The sequence below is a fragment of the Venturia canescens genome, chromosome 8 (assembly GCF_019457755.1).
Source record: "Venturia canescens isolate UGA chromosome 8, ASM1945775v1, whole genome shotgun sequence".
NCBI classification, from domain to species: Eukaryota; Metazoa; Arthropoda; class Insecta; order Hymenoptera; family Ichneumonidae; genus Venturia; species Venturia canescens.
In genome coordinates this window covers 13183423-13197675 of record NC_057428.1, presented here as the reverse complement: position 1 = coordinate 13197675, position 14253 = coordinate 13183423, and the positions used below count along the sequence as shown (strand labels likewise).

Genomic DNA, 14253 nt, shown 5'->3' with positions numbered 1-14253 from the left:
GAAGATAGAAAGGAAAAAAGGACGACGGAAGAAGAGAGAGGGAGAAAAAAGCTTATTTAGTTGAGCGGAAACGAGACAGAACGCGCGCCAAGACTCTGTGGACACAGTGGGGAGAGCGAGTGAATGGAGGTAGAGTGGGGGGAAAAACGAAAGAGAGAGAGCGCGCGCGACGCGCTACGCGCTTCGCGTTGGCATCGTTTTCCAACAGTCCGACAGTTGCGACTTGACTGCCGCGCGCGCTCTATCCGAGTTCTTTCGCGCCAAAACGCGCGTTGTTTCCCCACTCCCCGACCCTTCCCCCTTGTATTAAATAACCGTGTTCTCATACTTGGAACTCTCAATATTCTTTCGTATATATTCGTACGTTGCACAAATCTTGTTACGATACAAGTTCGAGTAAAATAAACAAATATTGTGTGTTTGTAAAAAAGCGTGTGTTTCGGAGTTTCACGAACAGCGGGGAAGAGTCTCTCGAGAACTGGGGCTTCACGTGTGGGCTTCTCGATCATTTACTTTTGTGAGAAAAAATGAATGGGCACGATTCTAGTTGCATATAAAGTGAAATTATAAGACCCTGGGAGATTTTCCCTGAGGAAAACAACGTTCGTACGAATTTTGTGATTTTGTGACAGTTGTATTCATGGTGCTTCGATAATATATATAAAAATATATATTTACTCATGGGATACGAATGCAAGTGGATATAAATGTGTGCGCATTACACTAATCAACGTGTCTAGCCCTTGTGCTGCCAACATTTTTTCAGTTTTACCCCGTTGTTGGATTAAACACGTGATTTTAACGCGCGTTCGACATTTATACTTGAAAATCGCTTTTGCACGTCGAGGATCGCGTGTCCATTAGTAGTGCTCCCGTTTGTTCAGTTTTCCATCAATATTTATTCGCTGTTTATTCTCAAGCTGTGATTATCATTGTGAAGAGTGTGTTGGGATTTACCGATTTTCCCTGGTTCTTGCGGGAGTTATTGCGACGAAAAAGTTTCTTTTTTTCTTTTCATTTGTTCATCGTTTTTATTTTATATTCGGTGGTTCGTTCGTTGTGGCAAGTGCCCGCTTTGGACGCGTGGCGGCACTGTTGCATCGGTACTCCATCTTACTCGTCAACATCGAGGTGGCCACGTTCGATCGAACTTTCTTCGAGCAATAAATAGAAAAAAAAACGCTAAGGAGACAAAAAAGTTTTGGGATTTGCAGCACCGAGCTCCCGCACTTCTTTTCCGGTGAGCAGCTAACTGTTTGTTTTTTCTTTTCATTTTTAATTTATGTTCCAAGTATGTGGTTTCTTCGGGAGAGCGCGGAGAAGCAGAGCGAAATGTAAACTTCGCTGCGCTAAAGTTTTGACAGATTAACGAGTTCGAACAACTATAAGTTGAGAAGCGTTTGAAATACGCGCTTTTTTACGACCGACATTTTGTTGACCAATGAAAATAAGCAGGGCTGAGTAATGGTTTATAACGTTCGCAAAACTCGGACGCAACTTTTTATCCTACGAGCTTTTAACTGCAACGTAAATTTTCTTTCATTATTTCTTTCAAGAAAAAAAAATATATATATATTCGCCATTTAATCTTTCAGTAAAACGCTTGTTTCGTACACGCACATTTCACTATTCTCATCGAGCAAAATCCAATCCCATTCGACGATGCTTTTGTCCCAACTGTCATTTCTTACTTGTCGCGTGAGAATGTTCAGAATTCCCGGAGAATTCATTTCACCGAGCTCCAAATGTATTCCGAGAATACGAAAACGCATTATTTCTTTCTTCGTCTAATGTTTATGTTTTCGTCATAAAAAACTTGAAGTTTTTCGAAGCTTCTCTGGAATACAACGGAGTTTTATTATTATTCTTTTTTCGTAGACCTTGAGGCACAAAACTAGAATTTTAAAGACTGGAATATTGAAGATTCTCCTCCGTTGAGTCCAAACTATGCAATCTTCGCTACCATTAAAAAAGTGAACCGTTCGTAGAATTGACAGCGAAACGACCATGTGATATTTGAAGAGTGAAAGGCTTACCTCTCGTTATCGTTGAACTCGGTTGATCTTTTCTTTTCGAGTGATCCTAATCGAAACGATCCCCTTCATTCTCGATTCGTCATCTATAGTTTCGATCTCGATTTGTTAAGAGGGCACTGAGTTGTCAAAAGGTTTCCAAGCTATTTTAACCTCTGCATCGATTTCCTTTTTCATTATTCAAATTGACATATTCGAAGAAGTAGAGGAAAAGCTATCGCGATCTGAAACAAAATCCCCTTTAAAATGAGCCAAACAATCGTAAATAATTCAAACCCAAAAAAAATTATTTCTTTCGAAAAAAAAACGATAATAATCACTGCCAACGAAAATTCTAATCTCCGTGATCAATCCGTCGTTACGAATTCCAAGGCCTGTTTTTAAAGAGCAAGGCATCGTCAAGGTACATCGAAAAATAATGACAGTTCGTGTACCGAAAAATGTCCGGGATCCTTCCACACTTTATTGCAGCTCACTTAATGGGCGACTCGAACGAAAAAACGCTTCACACAGACTTTCGAATTGACCAATCTTTCGAGACTATTTCTGGGCTCGTTAATATTATTCAAACTGTTGTAAGATAGTTTTTTCCTCTTTTTTTTTTTCTTTTTTTTTTCTTTTTAAGGCGACGTCGTGTACGGATACTCGTTACGAGTATAATACACCGTCGAGACACTCGGAAGCTTTTTTATTTATCCTTTTTACGAAATTACTGGGTAACTATTGTTTGAGAAAAGCTAGCGAGACCCCCGGTGATTATGGTTCGGGGGCAACATCAGCCTATTAAATATAACTAGTGGGCTTGTCGAAAAAAATCTCGTTCTTGTATTAAGGCAGTAGTAGCGACTGTGTAAATAGACATACAAATATAGATACGCGCTGGACTCGTATTCACGTGTGTTCGGATATTTTTCATTATTCGTATATCTATACGTACGCGAAGCGGCGTGCTACGCGCGACAGACTTTGTTGGGCTTCGACAAGGGCTATCGTGGACTTTCCCACGCAAAGGCGGAGCGATTTCGCCGTCGGTTGGCTCTGCGGTTCAAGGACCACGCGTTATTTATATTGAGCGAAGGTGACAACGAAAAATACCCTCTTTTTCGCGCCTGATTGTATACAAATATTCTCATTTGATTTTGCCGAGTGTACGCTGACGCTGTTTCTCCGAATTCTACTGTCGATATTCTTGGAACTGGAAATGGACTGTGCTTTTTCCCATTTGATTAACCCGCGGACACGACACTCCTTTTGAGGTCACACACTCGCGACACTCATGCAAATTTGCACTTGGACTTATCATAACGTTTTTATCTCAACCATTAACGCATGGAATTAATCTTACGAGGAGGCTTTTTAGGGGTAACAATTCCTCAGTAATCGATCGCGATCATTAAAAAAATGGAAAAATCAAGTTTTAGTATAGAAAAATGGGCAAATTGAAGAATGGAATTTTGGAGTTCCGTGTAGAGACGCGAGATTTTCGTGGGTGCGAAAAATACGTTAGTTCCAACGACCTCGGGATTACAACGGACTTGAGAAAAATCGTGAGCGTTATCCCTAAGAAAAGGACGAGGGGAGAAACTTGAATAACGGAAATTGGACCATGCAATTTTGAGTCGATGCCAAATGGGCTTGGTTACTCTCCAAAAATATGGGCCGTCGAATGCAAAGGTTATTTTAAGCTGGGAATTATGGCTAATTCTTTTTGCTTTTGCGGTGGACGAAGAAATCTTCATGTTTTTGGGTTTTTCGTTGTTGTCGTTGTTCGGATTTTTGGTGAGGTTTGTTTCGAGGCGTTTCCAAGTAAATGTACGACGAACTTAACGAGCTCTCGCTGTAGAAAATAATGACGTTATACCTCCCATATCTCTGAACGGTTTAAACATAGATATGCATCTTCGTACACTTCGTACATGAGCAATATCGACTTTTCCGAGACTCGAAGTATACAATTATTGAAAGTAAGCCATCTTATCGAGCACGCTCTCCCATTATTTGCTACCATGATAAAATTTTATGCAGCTCCCCACATTCGGCGTTCTCGCGGCTGCGCTGCGTGCTTTTTTCCCCTTGCGCTTCACATCCTCCGATTTCATCGAAAATACTTTGCCCCCCGCGATTATTAAATCTTCTCGAAAAGCGAATTCGCCGCGATCGCGATTCTTCTCATCGATCATCGATTCGCCCGAATGCCGAATCGAAAATCCATTTTAATCTCAAGTCACCAAAATTTCTCGCCTTCCTTTTTATACCCTTCGATAAAAAGTACAGAAATTCCTGTCCATTCTATAGGCTTCCCTGAAAAAAAATCCCTTCGAATTCCCATCGCATTGAAATCCTACGCCATCAATTATTTTCCTTCCCCTTAATTTTTCAAGCTCAACGAACCTCTCCCGCAGAGCTTGCACATTCGTACAAGCAACGTTGACAATCGTAATAAACTTTGAAATAATATCGATTCGAAATGAATGAAGAAACCGGAGATTCGGTTCATCTCGAATTTCTTTCGTAGCTGGAGTCTGTGTGTTGGAGCTGTGGAACGTCTGGTCGAGTCTACTATAACCATATGGTCTCTCTCCCTCTGTGTTTCTTACTCGAGTGCGAGAAAACCGGTTTGCGCCAGCTTCCAAGTGTGCTCCGGAGGTATAGGTGCCCCGGAAAGAGACAGGGGCGGGGAGGGGGGGGGGGGGAGCGGGGAGTTGGAGGGGCCAGGAGAAGGGAACACGAGTGTGTCTCGAAGCTCGAGTTCTCGGGCTCACATTTATCCCACCACGACAATGTATATCTCTGCACAGGTTTTCGAGGTGCACAATCGCCCTGCCAAGTCCTCCGCTTATACACACTGAGAGAGCGCTGCTGTACCTATAGAGGCGGCAGCTCGACCGGTGGAGAGATCAGACGACTTGGGAAACGAGGGAATAAAAAAAGTGCATTCCTCATGGACCTCGGGGATCTGTTTGTATTTCTACCCTCTCGCGTCGCGCATTTTTATTATTGTTGTTACTCGACCTGATATTATTAACTATTTCCAATGGAATTATATCCGGAAATTCGTAAAGCCCGGAACCATTGTGTTTTGTGTTAAGTGAGCGGCGGTCCACGACGCTGAAGTTTCCAACGTTGGAGTCCAACGAAATGAATGAAAATAAAATGATTTATCCATCAGTTTTTTATTTCACGAATCATAATTGTGTAGATTGAAAAAATACAAAGTACAAATTCGACTGGAAATAAATTGGAGAATTGCTGGAATTATTGGACAGTTTTTTAGATCATTTCGTTGAGCTCCAACGTTGGAAACTTCAGCATCGTGCGGTCCATTGTTTATCGTGCTCTTTTTTTGACCAAGTTTTTATTGAAATGACGCGGGCATGAAATTCTCTTTTTTTCAATAACAATTCGGAATATTTTCTGTAATACGACGAGGAGGATACGAAAGAGGGCGGTGGGAAAAGTCAAATGTGGTCGCTTTCAAACGAATTTTTGCCTCTTTCGAAATACACGATATATCGGAGGTTAAATTTGCATGTAAATTCTCATGATGTTTTAACTCTATAAAATGAATGGGGAGCAGCAGCCTGTATGGAAATTTAAAACGATGAGCGGAGGTGGAATTTCACTCGCTTTCGAGCCAAGATAAAATTCTATATTTTTTGCTTTATTTTCGATTTTCCGGCCTGGAAAATTGTGAAAACGTTCATTCTTTTCATTGATGCCTCTCGCATATATAAACGTTTATCCCGAAATAAAAACGTGCGCCTGAATATTTCACATACTCCCACCAAAATCCAGGATGATTTCAATTGACTCGTTCGTTCCGCGAAGCGATTGGAAATGTACATTGGATTTTCGGTGATTAATATCACGATTGTTTGATCGAAAACTGCAAAATGCTGTGGTACCATTGCGTTGGCATTTGGTGAAATGATTCATACCGTACTTGCTTTTTGAATATGCGCCGCGTCCCACGAACAATGTAAAGGCATCGCGTCAATTTTACGGGAGCAGAGTTACGCCCTTTGTTAAATTCAATAGTTTACTCTTCCATCGAAATAAATTTATCGAAAAGACTCGGGGCAGCGAGGGCCATGCTCCGCGAAGGGCATTACAATTGTCCCAGTTCCATTCTCCTGTACGTGGGCCGCTCAACTTTTTTTTTCACCTTCCCCGCTCTCCTCTTTCTCTCTTTTTGTTCCTTTCCCTTTCGCTCCCTGCTTCTCTTTTAGCTCGTGCACCTGAGCGTGACAGCTGCACGCGCCCGTAACATACGCATTTTCAACTCGTTCGTATACGCGTCGCCCTCGCCCCCTCGTCCTCCCTCTTGCCCCCTTTACTCGGCATACGCGTGTGTAAAAGGAGGAAAGCAAAAAATTACAGCGATCGAGTTAGAGTCGGCCTAATATATGTGGAGCAGAATAGTGCTCTGTGTAGTATGTAAATATTCTCTCCCTCTTTGTACAGCCACTTTTTTTCTCTCTTCGCTTAAACGCATTCGCGTACGCAACATTTGTAATTCAACAATGCAACGATTTTCATTCGCTACGATTTTCCTGCTCGTTTTATTATCTTTTTTTTTTTTTTTGTCAAATAATACGAATACACAAAGTATTGAGCGATTCGCTGAATTTTGTTTTGAGGCTCTCTTCATATTATTGTGGTACTCCGTGCTCTTTCGATCGCGTAATTCTACAGTTATTCATTTTGTTCATCCAATTTCCCGGTCGTGTCGACTGCAAGCGTTGTTTCTTCCTACCAAAGCATTTCATCGGTTTACTTTCAATTTTTCAAAATACTCGATGACTTTTCGGATTTAAAGTATGCGACGAAATTATGTTTTTTGTTTTTTTTTGTTTTCTTCATTTCGAGCATCAAATACTTGGCCAGAAATTTAATTTTGGCTTCACGCCATTTACGCTTATACCTTCCAACAACGAAATACGACTGAAAAGATTATAATTGTAGTTACAAACAGTGCAAATTCCATGACTCATTGTCTCCTGTGCTGTAGTATCGCAGTTTGATTGATTGAGAGGCTTTTGCCAATGTCATTTAACACGAAGGCCCCGTTTTAAAAATCACGAGTCTGCGGATACTCCGATGAATCATTTCGAGGCAACTGGAGTCGAAACACCACCTACGCGCAATGTTGCTAACGCAAAGACCCTGCTTGAGTCACGTTAAAACAGATCGATTCACCGACATCTCGGGGTGTATAATTTCTCCCCCCCCCCCCCCCCGCTTTTTCGCTTTTTTCCCTCAGTGGTTTTTTATATGAACGAGCTACCCTCGTTGAAGGGGGTATTCCCGTGTTTACGTCACGAAGAGCGCACGAAGAATCGTACAGAAATTGAGTCACGACTTTCGACCCAATGACACACGACCAACGGAATATGCTCTCCAGACGTATGCATATATATTTGCGTGTGTATATGACAGAAGCATAATTTATCCGTGTTGTGTACGGGGAATACCTCGAAGTGAAGTTCGTGTCACGAGCAACATCGTGTATCCCCATTTTTTTCTACTTTCTTTTCCTTGAAACGTCGACGTTGTGCTGCTTTTTTATTTTCGCCTAGTCTCCAAAAACTTTTCATTCGTACAAGTAATGCGAATCCATTACTTTTGTAGGAATGTATTTTCTCAAGTTTTCGTCACGCTTTCTTCTCGCATGGCTCGACGAAAATTCAAATTGCTGATTCGATGGGAGATTGTAGTAAAAAAACGGAGAAATATATACAAATCTCGGCTGAGTATAATAAGCACGGGTTATGAAAATACGAGCGATTGGCAGGATTTAAATTACCGCGTTGTAAACGAGTGGCTCGAAAAAAATGTCGCATTAATCGTTTCGTGGCTGTACGAAGCCCGCGCGACGAGCCGCGCGTTTAAATTATTCAAATCCTATCTCAACCATTTCTTGGTGGAGACTCACCGTTTTTTTTTCTTCCTCTTTTTTTTCCCCTTTTTTCGTTCATTTTTCATCCTCTGTTATGACGATAATGCAAAGCGGACCCCCGTTTTTTGACGAACGTTGTATTTCTCACGAAGATTTGCATTTAGTTTCGATAAAAATGTTGAATTCGGTGGAAATTTTATGTGAACAATAGATTGTTATTATTTCAATGGATTGCAATGGTATTTCGTTGGTAATTGGAATGGAATATCGTATCGTTATTTCGTCACAGAATTTTTACGGTACATCGAAAACATTTTTGCAGCAAAAATATATTCATTTTTAGTAAACCATAAAAATAATAGAGACAGGTTTTTCAAATAATTTGGGAGTTTTAGTGTAACGTCCGGTTACTTCGAATTGCCGTTTATGACCCGATTTATCTTATAAAATTGCCGTATATTTTAAATACTTTATAACATCCGCGTACGAAAATTTGCTGCGGCTTTCCCCTTTCGAATCGTATTGACCGCAGAGCTGTTTATATAACCGCATTAATTAAACATGGAAAGCTTTCAAAGTTGAGCTACTCTTTGAAAATTCTATTTAAGGCATTAAGCAACGTCAATATTCATGAATATATTCGATAAAACCGGGAAGAGCCGAAGTTTTTCGATCCAATGGTGAGCGAGGGACTCGTGCGGGGGTATAAGACGTGAAAAAATGATGACAAAATTATGGCACTTTTCATCAGTCGAGAACAATGCACGACCAACTTTCGCCTCGCGTATCGCTCACCACGAGGCTTCATAAAAAAATTGCTTATCAATTACACACGTGGATACGAGGATTTGCGCATGAGACTCGTACCGGTTTGAGTCACGACGAGTCGCTGCGTCGCAGACACGCTGAAAACAGACCCGAGCGTAGAGAATCCCTCTCGACGTATCGCGCCGGGGTACCGCGACGTATCGAATAATCACGAGACGACTCATTACACCTTAAGCCGCGATTCGTCGAGTGTGCCACGTGAGATTTTATCGATCGATCTCCCTCACTGCACTTATCCCGACTCTGCTTCTCTTGATTCTGTTTTTCTTTACTTTTTCATCTTATATTCTCAATCATTAGGAGAAATTGGAGTAATTCTGAGCGTCTGAGGGAAATTGATTAATAACGAACCGCATGATGAAATAACGAAATACATTTTCGATCTATTTGATATCTCGTTTACGATTTCCGATGTAAATTTTAACAAATACATGAAAAAATTTCTAGATATTTAGCGAAAAACAACACTCCGCAAACTTGGGCTGAATCTGCGGATTGAATTAGAAAATTGCTACGAATATAGCAAGCATATTTTCGACTCGTATTTTCGCTTGTGCAACTTTGCGAGCCCACACCTCACACTGGATTCACATAATCCAGTCTTCGGATCGCGAATTTTCCTATTTTTCAAAATAAAAATAACTTTCGTGGTTTCACTGCTAATGACGCTGAAGTTTCCAACGTTGGAGTCCAACGAAATAATCGAAAAAAACTCTCCAATAATTCCAGTAATTCTCCTATTTTGTTCCCTGCCAAATTTGCGATTCGTAGTTTTTCAAGCTGCACCAACGATTCGTGAAATAAAAAATTGGTGAATTAAAAACGTTTTTTTCGTTCATTTCGTTGGACTCCAACGTTGGAAACTTCAGCGTCGTTCACTGCTACGCTTATGCACTCGATATCATACGTTGGTGCTTTCTTTCATTCAATCGACATGAGGTACGAGCAGAACGTCCGGAATTACCCCAAATTGCGAAATTTCACAAATTAATTAATCATTTAAAAAATAGTAGGCTAAGCCCAAATTTGAACTGCGTTAATGATTCTTTTATGGAATGAGGATATTAAATTAATTTCTTAAATAACATTGAACCCGTTTATTCCATAGTTTCATCAATTTAACTCGAAGAAAATAAATCGCTTCGCGCCTCGAACAATAACGTGAGTACACTAAACATCGTCAGGACTATCGCATGAGTTCAAGTGCCTAAAAGTGGGGGTTTCGGTGTCCGTATTTTTACCCTGTGTCCGGAATTACCCCATTCCCCTCTGCGCTACTGAACTCATTTGTTTTCATTATTCTATGCAATTGCGATCATTCTCTGGTTCGAGATTATCATTTTCAAATTACTGTGGGCATATGAGATGGAGAAGTTTTTGCGCAATGACTTTTGTGCAGTGCGGATTTCCTTTCAATGTTTATGAATTTAAAAAAAATGATACAGAAGGGCAATACGTTTATCTCATTTGCTTCAACGGGTGAGAAAATTCGAGTTGTGCTAGCTGTAAAGTTTGGTGTAAAATCATCTTTACTCTTCGTCCGGCCTGTTGATTACTTCAGTGACAGAGAGAGAGAGAGAGTTGAAAACACTTATTTCATTCGTTTTCTCTCCGTCTCTCTTTCTCTCCCCCGTTCTCACTTTTTCATCCTTCTGATTGAGCAGATAAAAAAAGTGCTTCGTATCACAGAGTTGCACGAAGTAATGCGCCATGGTACAGCGCATCTGTGCGGTGGTAGCGCTCGGTAATCTGGGAAAGTTGCAGCATGTAATCTCAACGAGCAGTCGTGCGACTCATAATTAAAGAAAAGAAGAAGAAAGATCCTCCGTTATTTATTCGTTTCTGGGAATTGCCGCGTTGTCGCAGCATCCACGTCCTCGTAATAATAATGAAGGAACAAAAATTACACTTCGACCATCATTTTGATCCTTCCTCGTATTTCAATACTTTTCATGAAAATTTCGAGACAAATAAACTAATTGCAGCCTTCCTCACTTCGATCTTTGCCTTTTACGATACCGCAGTTCTTAACATACGCGCCCGAGCGATAATCACGATAATTCTTCGAGTATATATGCACGAGTATCCTTACAGAGATATGCATTAAAATCACATGCGACACTGTACTCACGATTCTTACAATCGTACAGACAGAGCGTAACTCACGCTGTTCTGGCATTTGGAAATTACGCAAGGATCGTTTCGTCGTTGTCTGTACCTCGCGCGCGCGCACACACACACACACACATACACACACCGAGTCTCCAATTTACTCTACGGCTTGAACGTGCGTCCAACGTACAGTTTGTATTCACTTAACACCTACCTTTCTATCGAGCGGCCCAACGCTCCGACGACAGTTGCTCAAATTCCTCTCGGTTTTTCCTTGCACACAGACACACGAGCCTCGATCTTACGTCTGTATATGTGCGTCTGTTAAAAGTTCTTATGCATCGAACTAATCTAGCATTTCGATCTCTCTCTCTCTCTCTCTCTCGCCCCCCGCTCGTCAATTTGCTCTGTAAATCATAGCCACCGTTTGGAGCTCGGCTAGAAACACGATATTGCGCAATCGGATTTGAAGCACGATTATAAAATCCGAGTCACGGTGACTCCCTCGAACGATATCGATCATCGCGGGACGCGATGAAATATTCACCCGCGGGAATTTAATCCGGGAGCTTCATACATTCGGCACAATTTACCGTATTAGCTTATATACTTCGCTGACAAAAATACTTTGTCTCGTGCTCGGTAAATCGACGTTCGAAAAGCGGATTTTATTTAGTGCATGCCAACCGATATACCCCGGCAAAACCGCTATGAAACGAGACAGAAAATACGATTTTTTTTTTCTTCGTTTTAACGAGTCACACATTTTTTTTGCACTCGCGTTTCACCTCGGTTCAAATAATGAAATTCCCTCGTTTTTATGAACTCCAAAAATGAGAAATACCCACTCCAAATGTTGGGTCGCTTGCAAAGGGTTGGACGAAAAAAAATCAGCAGAATTTTCGATTCATTATCAAAGCCAAAAGTGTGCCCCGTGTGCTGCGAGTGAAAACAAACGTTTCTCGAGAATACGGAACAAGTGATTTTTCCGATGGCACTCCTTCCAGTTCGGTCGCTCCACTGTGCGCGAGAGTGCGTGATAAATTCTTGGGATAATGATGGATCGAATGATAGATCGGACTCTGATAAATGATGAGTAATAGAATAAACCATGGGATCTGACAGGAAAAATAATGATTTTAAGGGGAGAATGAGAGAGCAAAGAGTTCGTTACGCCGGATTCGAAGAGCTCTCGATTTAATGATCGTCTAATGACTCGAACCGCAAAGTATTAATTAAATAATGAAATATGAGAGCAAACGTAAAGCGCCCGCGCACTGTAAAGACTTACGGTTAGATAACCGCGCATTCACTGATTAATGAAATTTAAATCATTCGAATTCATCGATTAAACATACGCACGCGATTCACCGACTGCAACATCTATTAATAAATATTAGAATCCAATTTCCCTCGAGTCGTTAAATCAAATAATTAACGAAAACGGTCGCAGACTCACAACGAGCACGCGCTCCGGCCACACATTATGGCCTTTCTAGATTCATACAAAATTCATAAATCAGTAATTACAATGCATCGGATGCACGGAACAAGAGTATGCACACCGGTATTATAGTATTCTGAATATGCATGGCATATTTCGCATTACAAGCAATAGGTGTGGTAGATACTGCGAATTTCGTACGTATATATGTTTATTATGAAGGTTGTATTGTATGTACAGCGCATGTATCGTATACGTATATCAGTATTATACGTACAGAACGTGCACGCAATCGAATTGTCTCCGTTCTATGGAACAAACAACTTGCTTGTCGTGAGTCTCTCCTCGAGCCACGAACCTCACTACTCTCTCTTGCTCTCTCTAACTTTTGATACTAAAGCTGCGAGCTCAACGTTACTAGATGTTTGATCAAACTGCTTCGAAGCTTTAGGACGAACGTTATCGCTATTTATATATCCAGCATGCACTTGCTCTATACTTAGCTGTATCTGTTTAGCAGCACTTTAACCGCGACTAACGACTTCTGCATTATTGTTTTTTCAACAACGTATAATTTCATTTTTATTGTTTGTTTGTTTTTTTTTTTTTTTTTTTTTTTTTCAAGTAGCAATTGTATACGAACTTTTTCGTGTTTTTCTTGACTATGAGCTTGACTAAGAAAAATGGTGTGTTAAATAGGGGGTAGATTGGAATATTCATTTATCTTGTTTGATGAAGAATATTTATGGCTCTTTCATCTGAAAATAAGGTTTAAATTCAACACGCTGAGAAGTTTGCAACGCTGGAGTCCAACGAATTGAACGAATAAAAGATTTTTTATTTTTGTATAGGTTGAAAAAGTACGAATTGGAAATTCAGTTGGGAAGAAAATTGGAGAGTTTTATTTAGAACATTTCGTTGGGCTCCAACGTTGCAAACTTCAACGTCGTTAAATTCAAGTTAATTTAATATTAAGATTGAAACCAAAAGTCACGATAAACAGTTGTTCGTTTGGAATAAATCATAAATTCATGAAAACGAGTAAATGTTAGAATTATATACGTCCAACAAGATCTCATAAAATCGACGTGTCATCTCCAACTAGAATTTTGTGAGACGACCAACACGAGCAAACTTTATAATCGTGGTTTGCTCTTCTTGCATGGGTATATCGCTAATTAGTACAATAATTAATTAAATCAGACGCACGATAACCTTATTTATGATGAAAATTAACATGTGAAATTGTTTCACCGTGAAATATCCAATTACGTTCAAACTAATGATAAAGAAACCGATCTTTAAACCAACGGTTGAATCGCTTGACGTCGTGATCTTATTTCGACAAGATTTTTTGATGGAATTAAAATTGAGCAACAAAACAAAAGCAGCATCAAACTATAATTCATTTATTTCTATTTTCTTATGTTTTATATTGACACTTGACAATAACCGTCGAATTTATAATAAATATTTAAACATTTTGAACACGGTGTAGATTTTAGTTTCATTTGAATAAGTTGCTTAATTGTCTTCGTCGAACTTTTCATCGTAACGAAGCGTGTGCTGCATTTGATCCTTTTGTATTGAATTCATTCACGAATTAAATCTCATTCGAGAGTGTATGGCCGATGTTTAATATCGTAATGGAGCACGAGCAATGTTTCAATTCGAGTTTCATCGTGATTGAAATATTTAATGACAATTTGAAAAACCAGCACGTCGTTTCGACGTTTCACGTACGATATTAATCATGTTTAATGAAATTGAAACGTCGTTATCATTGATTTATCAAGCAATGCGGAATCGTAATGAGTAAGCTCGGACCATATTCGATCGTGTTTTTGTGTAAAATTTAAAATATTTACAAACAACGTTCGACTTCATGTTAATATGCAAGTTGTATTTATGAAATTGTTTGACTCGATTCCACACCG

The 14253-nt window shown here is 40.1% G+C and overlaps 1 protein-coding gene across 2 annotated transcripts in view; it reads left to right on the top strand.

Annotated features, from left to right (window-relative positions):
• The first annotated feature begins 223 nt into the window (after positions 1 to 223).
• LOC122414942 (semaphorin-1A-like) overlaps positions 224 to 14253 on the top strand; it is a 223032-nt gene continuing 209002 nt past the window's right edge. For both annotated transcript variants that reach the window (XM_043426638.1, XM_043426637.1), the window contains exon 1: positions 224 to 1240. The gene's annotated coding sequence lies outside the window, so the exon portion shown is untranslated. The remainder of the gene's footprint in view (positions 1241 to 14253) is intronic.